Genomic DNA, 11,995 nt, shown 5'->3' with positions numbered 1-11,995 from the left:
GACAACGGCAACTCTTATCACGGGGTGACTTACAGTTCAGAGGTTGAGTCCACTATCTTCATGGCATGAAACATGGCAGCATGCAGGCAGACGTGGTGCTGAGAGTTCTACATCTGGATCCAAAGGCAGCAGCATGAGACAGTGAGCAACTATGCCTAGACTGAGCTTCTGGAAGCTCCTCCCCCAGAGACACACTTCCTCTGACAGAGCCACACCTACTCCGAGGTCACACTTTCTAGTAGTGCCACTCCCTAGGGATCTATGGGTCATTTTTATTCAAATCATCACAGGAGTGGATTACTTAATGATAGCTACGTGAGACATATGTAAGCAGTTCTCCAGTGTGTTGTTCACTGATATACCAAAGATGGGAGAAGCTTCACGCCTGGTACAATCTCAATAAATACTTATTCAGAAAAGATTGTTCTAAGCATAAATAAAAAAAGAATGCAGAATCTTTTCAAATATGGAGACGAGATGAGCTTCAAAGATTAATAAGGGAAAACAGAAATATGAAAAAACATGTAAATATAAAAACGTGTAAGATATAATGTAATATTAGTGTATAATGCACATATGTTTCTTTCTTTGTATACAAAATGCCTGCACTAAAATACAAAAGAAATAAATGACATACGATGCTTCCAGAGAGGGAACGAAAGAGGTAGAGCTGCGGTTAGGTGTGTAGCAATACAGAAACATTTCAATACATAACAATGTGTCATTGAATGGTGACTCACACAAATATATCTATTCAATAAAAAAATAAAAATATAAATGATGGGCCTAGAGAGATGGCTCAGCAGTTAAGAGCACTGACTGCTCTTCCAGAGGTCCTGAGTTCAATTCCCAGCAACCACAAGGCTCACAACCATCTGGAATGAGATCTGATGCTCTCTTCTGGTGTGTCTGAAGACAGAAACAGTATACTCATATACATAAAAGAATAAATCTAAATCTTTAATATATATATATGACATTTGAAATGTAAATAAAGAAAATATACAATTAAAAAAATAAAAAATATAAATGACTACCTCTATCATATTGATGGTTGTACGTGTCTATATAAAGTTAAGGCTTACCTAACTATACATATTAACAGTGTATCAATCATACTATAGAGATTCTCTTTAAATAAAATAGGGTGAGCTAGGAAAAGATCAATCAATGGAACATTTTGCCACCATTTTAGGAAACAAATAGAAAGTTGGTTTCTTACATTACAACAAATTCCAACTGGATTAACATACTGGATGAAAAACAAAAGCCCTGCTAAAATGTTGGAAGAAGCAGGGTAGTGGTGGTGCACACCTTTCATCCCGGCACTCGGGAGGCATAGGCAGGGGCACCTCTGTGAGTTCAAGGCTAACCTGATCTATACAATGAGTTCCAGGACAGCTAGGCTACTCAGAGGAACCCTGTCTCAAAATACAAGCAAACAAACAAACAACAGCAAAATGTTGGAAGAAGCTGGACCAGTAGCTAATACTCCACTTTGGAAACAGAAGCAGAAGAATTACCTCAAGTACAAGGCCAATCTGTTGTACAAAGCCAGTTCCTCACCAGCCAAAGCAAAATAGGAAACAGGGTTTAAAAAAACAAAAATAAAATGGCCTTTAATCTCAGCACTCAGGAGGCAGAGGCAGGCAGATCTCTGTGAGTTCTAGTCCAGCCAGATCTACAGAGCGAGTTCCAGGACAGCCAGGGCTACACAAAGAAACGGTCTCACAGTCAACCAAATAAACAAACAAATAAAAAAGTTGAAAGAAAATATTGGCAAGTACAATGTACTTTTATAAATACTGAATGGAGGAAACCTTGCCAAGAAATACTCAAACCCTGGAAGCTGTAGAGAAACAAGAAAGAACGAAAGATTTGCCATCTAACAAATCAAAGTTCTGACAGGAAAAAAAAATTCATCAATTAAGCCGATGTCCTTGATAGTATTACTTGTACCATATCAATGCTAATGAGACACCGTCAAACTCCTGAAATATGAGTTTATAATCAGCAAGGTCCTCAGCCTGTCTGCTGCATTGCACCTATGGACACCGATGAAATAAATCCCTTCTCACATTATAATGAAATACATATTAGCGTAAAACCAAATCCAAAAGAGCACAGAGGGACCTACTCTGCTTTGAATACATGTGTGTATTTTGTATGTTTTAAATTGTATTTTTGTTTTGTTTTGGTTTCGTTTTTCGAGACAGGGTTTCTCTGTGTAGCCCTGGCTATCCTGGAACTCACTCGGTAGACCAGGCTGGCCTCGAACTCAGAAATCCGACTGCCTCTGCCTCCCAAGTGCTGGGATTAAAGGCATGTGCCACCACTGCCTGGCTTAAATTGTATTTTCAATCATATGTATTTGTATGTGGTGTACACGTGGGTGGGTATGCATGTGGGTGTCCCAGAAAGATAGCAGCATCAAATACTCTAGAACTGAAGTTATAGCTGTTGGGGATGCTAGGAACCAAGCTTAGGTTCTCTGGAAAAGCAACAAGTGCTGTTCAGCGTGGTGCCATCTCTCCAGCCCAATACTGTGTTGTAACCCAATAAACAGAGATAGCACCAAGCCTGAGAGGTACCCTGAAGCAGTGATGAGACTGAAAGACCTTGGAAACCTGGAATAATTGAGAGGTAATGTGACGATAGCTGTGGTTTTCCGTCGATGACAAAATCCAGAAACTGTTGTGATCCGCTTCCTCCATCCATCAAAAAAGGAACATGATGGATTTTATTAAAAGGTTCATAAACAAACATCCAATGCCTTTCCCACCCAAGTTCCCAAACCCATGTCTTCTAGCTGTACTGTTTGGAAAGTTTCTGTGATACCATCGAAAGATCTTAACATAAATCTAGAAAAACCAGGGATGGCAAATTGCAAAAATGCAAACTGCAATCAACTTATTATCAACCAAGTTGCTTAAAGTTTAGATAAAAAACCAAAATCCCCTAGGCATTGGCTTATCTCACAAATACAGGACTCCGGGGCTTTAGCTCCGCGGTCCCTCGAATGTCGAATCACATGACCAAAGACCCTAAACAATGAGCAGCACTGTGAATGAACACAGTATCTCCAACCATTGCTTTGAGAAAACAACTCAAAGAAGGTCTGGGTGGTGTGATTACATTCTTATCAGGTATGCTTTTTTAAATCCTGGAGAGATATGAAATTAAATACAAGCCTGTCTGAAACCAAACTTAGTACACTCTTCGGTGGTTCTGAGCTTGGGAAGCATCTGAGACTTTTTGGCATTTTAACTTCTTTTACAGTTAATATAATCGGCATTTTAGACACCAAGTCAACTCTTTCCTACCTGACGTCGCTGTCCTCTTCCTCTGTAATTTTCCCCATTTGTAGACCCAGGTGAGGACCCAGACTCAGATTATCTTTTCTTTGGCAACATTTGCATCTCAATAAACCTCTATGGATATGCTGATAAACCGAAATCTAATCTCTAGCCAAGCCTCTCTTCTGAATTCTTTTTTCTCTGTCTACAGTCTACCCAACTTCCCTGTTTGATTGCCTTGTTTGAACTTACTGGCCACACCCTGCATAACCCGCTCACTGCCGCCCCAAATCGGTAAGACTAGATTCCTCCAGTTGCTCAGGCCAGAAATCCTTTGATATTATTCTTTCAGAGCCAATAAATGCTTAAGACAATTTGGCCGCAAAGCGAAGCCAAATAACAGAGATCCAACAGGGTATTATCCCAGTTTTTGTAGTTTCCTGGTAAACTTGCACACGCGATGTTCAAATAACTCCATTTCACTTCCCGATCTTTCCGTTCCATTTATGAACTGTCTCAAATGCCAGACATTCTCGTGCTTTCTTGGCACATCTACGCAGAACTTCAAATTCCATGCGAGTGACAAGTCCCAAGCCTAGTCTCTCTAGAGTGTCTTTGCCACCTGGACGGCTCCATCTGGAGATGTAAGAGGACCCAAAACAGGGATGCCCGCAATCCAAGCTCTCGGCTTCTGTTCATTTTCGGTTCAAACTGGGCCTCAAACCTTCACCATTAGAGATTCTTCTTTATATCCGTTACCCAGTGCAGCGTCAATGAATTCTGTCTAGCTAAAGTGCCACACACGGAGGACTTGAAGATCTGTGACGGGGTTTTGTCTTCTGTCCCTATCGGCTATGTGAAATGCTTAGGGTGGCTCCAGATCTACAAGACTGACTTTTGTAATTGTTTGTTTGGGGTTTTGTTTATTTGCGGTTTGTTGTTGTTGTTTTTAGATTTTGAAAATGACATCCTGGTTTTTTGCAGACCTGGTTAACCTGAAACTTGCTAAGCAGGCCAGGCTGGCCTTGAACTTGTGGGAATCCTCTTGCCTCTGCCTCCCAAGTACTGACACCACTATGCCCCTAGGTGAACGGTTTCTTTTTTAGAGTCAGTTCTGGAAGGAGTGGAATTTGCCTGGAAAAGACAAGCAATAGGAAAGTGCCCTCTTCAGACCTTCTTTCCATCTTCCATCTACAAGAAGAGCAAGCCCCAGGCTAGGACCACACTGATACTACTTTTAATCATTAAATTTCTCAAAAGAAGCAGGAGAAAGAGCCCTGGAGAAATCTGAAACCAGATAGATTAGAAGAAAAAAAATAAAAATAAAAAACCTTTAAAGCCAAAGAGACACACGTCCAAGCAACTATCTATCTAAAAGTGGAGATTATATTCATGTGTCCAGGACGTGTGGGGTGAGCTGATTTTAAATCAAATATTAGATTTAAAACACATCGCAGGTGACACAAACCAGTGTTCTAGATATAGTCTTTTCTGCCTGAGTCTGAAACGTTAGTGATTGCTACTCCTTGATAAGTCTACCATTCTCAAGACAGGGCTTCTTCTAATGGAACAGGAAAAAAACAAAACAAACACCACCACCAACAACAACAAAAACCAAGGCTCTGACCAAAGCCTGGATAGAAAGGGGTGAAAGACAGGAGACATCCTGGTGTCCCGGGCTGAAGAATCCCCATTTGCTGTCTGACACTGTTCCTTTGTTCCTCCTGGAGGTTGGACAGTTCTTGGACGGTGGCTGCTGTTGTGGTAAATGCTGGGCAAAAAAGCTAAAGCTTTCTACGGTGTTGCCCTTGACCCCTAATGCTACAATTGCTTACTGGGAAAATAAAGTATAGTTGCTCTGTTTGTTTCTTTCCGCCTTATACTCTCGGACATAGTATTGTCTCCTCCCTCTCCATCTCACCCTCCCGTCCTCCCCACCCCTTCCTTCCCTTTCTCTTTCTCTCTCTCCCTCACCCTCTCTTTCTCTGCTTCTCTCATCCCCCACCCCACCCATATATCACACACCCTTCCTCTCTTCTTTAGATATGCAAACAGAAAAACAGAGCACCTTAAAAGCCTTCCACCTTAATCCCAGGGAGGCAGAGGCAGGTGGATTTCTGAGTTCCAGGCCAGCCTGGTCTACAGAGTGAGTTCCAGGACAGCCAGGGCTACACAGAGAAACCCTATCTCCAAAGGAAAAAAAAAAGCCTTCCACTGGCCTCCCTCTCAACAACATCTTTGCTCCTGACATTTTCCGCCATCAGAAATGCCTTTTCTTGCTGTTCCTGACTATGAAAAAAAAAAACCTCCCATCTTTTGAGTCCCGTCCGACATGCTGCCTTTTCTATGAAACCTTTTTTTCCCCTCCATGACTAGAATTAATCTTTCTCATACTTGCCGGGTAATTTTATTTTGATAAACTAATGTTTACTTCACCAACTTGTTTATGAAATTACAGAGTGTTGTGCATGTCAAGTGTCCTGTAATATTTCTATACATCATATAACGTTTAAATTGGGTTAGCTATATTCATTTCTTCAAACATGGATTGTTTCTTTATGGAAAAAAAAAAACTTTCAAAATCCTTTCTCCTGGGCTTTTGAAATGGGCAGCTTCGTTCTTACCTGTATAGTCAGTCCTCTTGTGCAATAGTGCCCCAGGGAACTTGCTAGTTAATCTCCACCACCAGCTCTTCCTCTGCCTTTATCTCTTTCGGCTTATTTTCCCTGCTATGTTTTAAGATCCTTAAGGACTGCAAATGTTTTGAGCCCCCTTACATCCAGTCTTCCATCTACTGCTTTCAGGTGTCTTGGGGACTTTCAGGACTCTGAGGACAGTAGTTTCCCTGGGAATATTATCTCAATGAAGTAAAATTGTAAGGCACCCTGCTTCTGAGCTCTCAGAGGCTTGGGGTAAGTCCCAGCTGCAAGTTCAACCAGCTTCTGACCTCAGCAGTTACTAATTGTAGAAATCCAGGTTCCTTCATTGCTAAAGTGGGAACAATAGAACTTTGCTAACAATCAGATTGTTGTCACAAGCAAATGAGGTAAATATAAAGGACTTTGGCACAGTGCCTGACATAGAAGAGACTTAATGAGTGGTCAATATCTTTATGGTTATTACAGTATTCTTAACATTAAGCCCCTGTACAGAAACCAAAATATTCTTACCACGTGCTAATCTACTTTAAATAAATTGGTCTGGAGAGGAAATTTCACTAGTCCTGCCAACTTCATCTAACACGACTCTGTAAGGAGTAATCATTCTGTAGGCGTGTTACCAAACAGAAATAGAATGTGAGACTAAATGTAGCTTAAAACATCTACTAGTTATTTCAACAGAAGCAAAGGAAACGTGAGATTAATCTCAACATGCATTTTTTTTTATTTATTTAACCTGTTTTCAATGAAAGTTGTGTTTAAGATCGTTCTATTCATAGAGTGGCTGTTTTCCTTTCCTATTTGGCAGGCTCGACGCTCCATTGCTTTTTCCTCCCTTTCTCCAGTTTTACCTGGTGACAGTCACCTTGCCAGGGTGAATGCCCACATGGGCAGCTGTGCCATTAACCTTTTCCTGCTGTTCACATTAAATGTAAAGGGCATTTTTCTTCCTGGGAACCTGGACTGCTATGCTAGTCTGCTGACCCTTAATGTCTTCACACAACCAGAGCTTCGTTCTTTAGGATGGGTGGAGATTGGGTATTACACTTCTGTCACAAGTCTCTGGAAAGAGGACAAGACACAACCCTCCTGCAGGTGTGAATTGTGCTGAAGTGCTTTTCTGGGCTCTTGCTTTAGCAGGAATTACCAAGAGATTGGACATCACTAGGCAGCTACTGCTCCAGCAATGGATAGAAAAGGGAAGGATGACGGACTATGCTCAATCCATCACAAGAAAATAGTATTATTATAATATAAAAATCAATAGAGGTGGTTGTTAATGAGACACTGTATTTGGGGGAAGACTGTGTTTCAAAACCCAATGTGTGTTCTACGTGTAAAGGGAATATCTCAGTTACCAGCCAAATTCAAGTTCCAGCCAAATTCAAGTTCCAAGTGACTGGTAGCTATCATATTGGGCACCATAACTTGGTAGCATTACAAGGGAAACTCCTGCCTCATCCAGAAATTCTATGATGTCAGATATGCACACAATGCAACCAGTATCACAGGACAGTATGTTTTTCTGAAAATGATTAACACTGAGCTACCAAACTTAGATTCTGTTACTGGCGCTGCCATTCACTTGGTAGACTTTAGGCAAACTAATTTTATTGTGTTTCATTTCTTGCCTTCATCCTGGAATTCAACTGGGTTACACGGCCATAAAACATGATCAGCCTCTCAAATGTATCTGTTTTATTCCTGCTTATTTCTCCTATTACATAAGTGACTGGTCATTACTTCAGAAACATATCGTCTTTCCTTGGTGGGGAGGCAAATGAATAGGCCTCTCCTTTGCCTCTCCAATAACTCGGAAGTGAATCGTCTCATGAAGGCAATATTTCCCTTATGTAACCAACCATCATTTCTTCCCTAATCTTTCAGTTTAGCACCATCTAGCAGAAGATGAGACCTTTTCTCAGGAGCACAATATAGATCTTAAATGTATGTTATAACACATACACTAACTTCATTCTGACCTTAACCCCAGGTTGCTAGAACAGCATCCAAATTAAACTTATATCAGCCATTGAGGTTGGTTTGTGATCAAAGCCCAGACAGTCTCGACCATCCCCCTGCTTCCTCAGCTCAAAGCTGCATTTTCTGTTGCTTAAAAATTTGCATATTTTCTCAGTGCCTGTTTCTGATTCACAATAAACAATGCTCAGACCTCCTGCCAAAAAAATGTCCAAACGCAAAATAGTTGCTATAATAGTCGTTTTTGTGGTGGCAACTTTGAGCTGTGTGCTTTTAAATTATAATTACTTTTTCCCCCTCTTACAAAAGATGTGTATCTGTCTTGATTGCTGTAATTATGATTCTATACCCGCAAACAGTTATAAAAGACTCATGTCATCGCTGAGCCTCATGAAACCCTTGCTTTTCAGTAAGCATCCTCTGGTGACTGTATTATGTTTGTGTTTAATTTGCGGCTGAAGAGCCTAATGAGAAACTATTAATCATTGAGTATGTATAAAAATGTGTGTCCCTAAATAAACAGGCCAAAGAGGAGATGGCAAGCCCATTATTAGCATGATGTGATTTAGGATTTTTAAAAAGGACTTGAAACAAATAATCTAGTCCAGTCTAACTTTATGGATGACACTCAAAATCGGAAGAGAGAGCATGCAGTTTTGTGATTGAAAACATATCGGGACCAAGAGTCAAGGGACCCGAATTCTAAACCAGAATTTGACACTGAAGAATTATAGCATATGTTGAATTGACTTCCTTGTTTGTCTCTGTTTCCAAACTGATGTGCAGAACCAACCCACAGACTGGGGATTGGGGGTGGGGGGGTGGAACTTGGCAGAAAGAGAAGGAGTTAACTGAGGGAGAGTTGAGCCAAGAACATCACCAATGAAGCTAGGGCAGCCTGCTTGAGTGTGTTTTATGTGGTGAGGATTATGAGAGGAAGACTTTGCCTTTTTCCTTCTTGAAGGTTGATGTTTACTGATGAACTTTCCTCAAGGGTTAGAATCACAGATGGACTGAGAGAGAACTAAAGCACAATGAGGGGTAATAAGTTAGAAATTTACACCCAAGGACCTATCGAGCACAAGGGAGGAACAGCTACCCAACAGGGCCTGTGGGTAGGGGATAGGGATGGAGTGGGAGGGGCTTAAAGTTGTTTTACCGAAAAGAAATACAAGTGAAGGACCTTCACTTTCGTTTTCTTAACTGTCTTTACTATCCGTTCTTTAATAAAAGCTACTGCAGACATCTCTTGGAAGGAAGTGAAAAAGATTAAAATTTGGAGTTCCAAGAACTATTTAGACCGGACTACTCTTTTCACTATAATCCTGGGGAAGTTACTTAATCTCTACAAATCTCCATTTCAACATCTGGGCCCACAGGACTAGTATTAACAGAAAATATCTCAAAGAATTCTTATGAGGATCAAATTTGATGGTGTCTTAGGGTTTTATTGCTGTGAAGAAAAGCCATGAGCACAGCATCTCTTAGAAAGGAAAGCATTTCATTGGGACAGACTTACAGGCTTCGAGGCTTAGTCCATTATGATAATGGCGGGAAGCCATGGTGGAGCACAGGCAGATACAGTGATGGAGAAGGAGTCAAAAGTTCAACAAGGCCACACCTCCTAATAGTCTCTCTATGAGCCTATGGGGGAGATTTTCATGCAAAGCAACACAGATGGTGTGTATAAAAATACTAATAAAGGGGCAGGAGGGATGGCTCAGTGGTTATGAGCACTTGCTGTTCCTTCAGAGGATCAGAGTTGGGTTCAGGCATGTACATCAGGTGGCTCACAACTGCCTGTAACTCCACGTCCAGGGGATCCGATGCCCTCTGACCTCCAAGGCACCCACATTCACACAAAACAAAAGTAAAATAAATCAGTTTTCTTTTTAAACGACTAACATAGCTAGGAAACCTTATTTTAAAAATGACTTCTATGGTCGACATTTGCTACTTCACGCTCTTTCCCAGTAAACTGAGACTTCAGCGCTATAGAAATCTGGCTTGTGTTAAACAACTGGGGGAAATGCACTTTCTAATATAAGTCATATGAATGGCAATGATGGAATCTGTACTACGAAGTAGACCTCTTTTAGCTTTCATATCAAGGAAATAAATCCACTGGGTTTTCTTAAAGTCCTGATTAAGTCCAATTCTTAGCAAATTTGTAATAAAATTTTTTTTAATTTGTAACTTCTTTCTAACTTGAATATCTGTTTTAGGGACTCCTCCTCTTTTTCACTTTCTCCCTTATGTCAGGGTTCTCTAGACTCCTACCTTTGCTCTGACCTCTTCTGAAACCCAATAAGAGGTCAAACCATTAGACTATGCCAGAGGCACGAGCTGTAATAGAAAAGAGTAAGGCAGGCAGGCCAAATGGCCTGGAGAGAACATATCCCTACAAAGTGGCCCTGACTTCTCACTACTGATGTCTTCAAAGCCATGATGTTGTGAGCTTCCCGCTTCCTCAAGAGAATGCCAGTTTTCATGAACGTGAACCTTCTTTTGGTCACGTTTCTCTCTTCAGCTTCCTAACTCAAGGGTAGCTTTACATCCTATCTAAAAATCCAAGTTACCCCCGTGCTTATAGCTCAGGGCTCCCAACTACTTAAAAGTATAGTTCTAGTTCTTCTTTTGAGAGAAGGGGGTTGACATTGGTTGGGTCTTATTCTATGGCATAGGCCAGCCTGGAGCTCCCTATGTATCCAGTATAGTCTTAAGCTCTGGGCTATTCTCCTGCCTCAGTCTTCTCAGTACCAGGACTACATGTAGGAGCCATTGACACCTGGCACAGTTCACAGTCTTCGGTGTGATGCTTTGGGACAGTCTTGCCTCTTTTCCAGAAGGAATCTCCATCCTACCCATGGTGCCACACATTAAATGTTCCAGTGGGGCCCTGCGACTACACAACTAGCAGGAATCCAGATAACTCCCACCCTCATCTTGCTCTTAATCTCATTAGCAAACTGGCTAATAGGGCTCCCCACAGAATTCCCATAACACTCTCTAGTCTGCTGCATAATCTTTATGGATGTGTGGTTATGAAAGAAACCAACACTTGAATCACAGTGATTGCTTTGTGTTGGTTGACTGAACACCTAAACCAACAAACACTATAAACCTATTAACCTCCACAGTTAACCTAGTTGCGTTTTTTTCAGTCCTCCTATGATTTTAAAATAAAATCCAGTCAGTTAAAAATACAACAACCCAGGAGTTCACTACAGATATTTCTGTATATCAGTATTTCTACAGATATACAGTCGTGTAAATGCCTTAGTACTTATGGTCATGGTCACTCCTGCTGCCCACCTGGTAACGGGGGTGGGACTCATTTGTAGATGGATTGCTTTGTTGCTTCATTGTCCTGGCTTTCCCAGGAGAAAGAATTTACCCAAACCACAGGTTGCCTTTGCATGCTCAAAAAAAAAAAGTTGGCCACTCTTCTCAGCATTTACCACGTGTGTGTGTTTGTTTGGGGATTTACTTTGCTTTTGTCTGCAACTCCGACGCTAATGCTTCCAGGACTCTGTGACTCCGTGTCCAGTATTTTAAGTACATTAAATGTAATGCAGCATTCTGTTCATAATGATTTTGATCTTTCATTTATTTGGTGCTCCTATGAAGGGGGAGGGGGAGATCATTTCAAAGTTCAATGGTCCTCCTTATCAAATAGAGGGAGCAGGGGGAGAAGTACCCAGAACAAATCAGGTTGCCCCCCAGGACATTACTGCTATATTTTTTTTTAAGTACATGCAGAAGAAGTAATTCCCAATATTTGGCCCAGACCCAAACCTTGCAGTTCATATGAACTCTGAACTGAGACTGGTTGCATCTCATTTTCTCATTAGGTTTTATTACAACCAACAAAATTTTCAAGGGAGAATTACTTCCTTTCTCTATGAACACCAGACTCCTATGCTTTTTGCACAAATTGAAATAGTAAAATGGTAATAGCCAAACTTTAGGAATTTAAAAAAGGGGGAGGGGTGGGGGGAAGGGAGAAAAACCAGGTAAGCTCTCCTCTGTGCTAATTAGAATGGGTTTCCAGGTCCC

Source organism: Grammomys surdaster, unplaced genomic scaffold, assembly GCF_004785775.1.
Source record: "Grammomys surdaster isolate TR1022 unplaced genomic scaffold, NIH_TR_1.0 174, whole genome shotgun sequence".
NCBI classification, from domain to species: Eukaryota; Metazoa; Chordata; class Mammalia; order Rodentia; family Muridae; genus Grammomys; species Grammomys surdaster.
Note: the sequence above shows the minus strand (reverse complement) of the source record.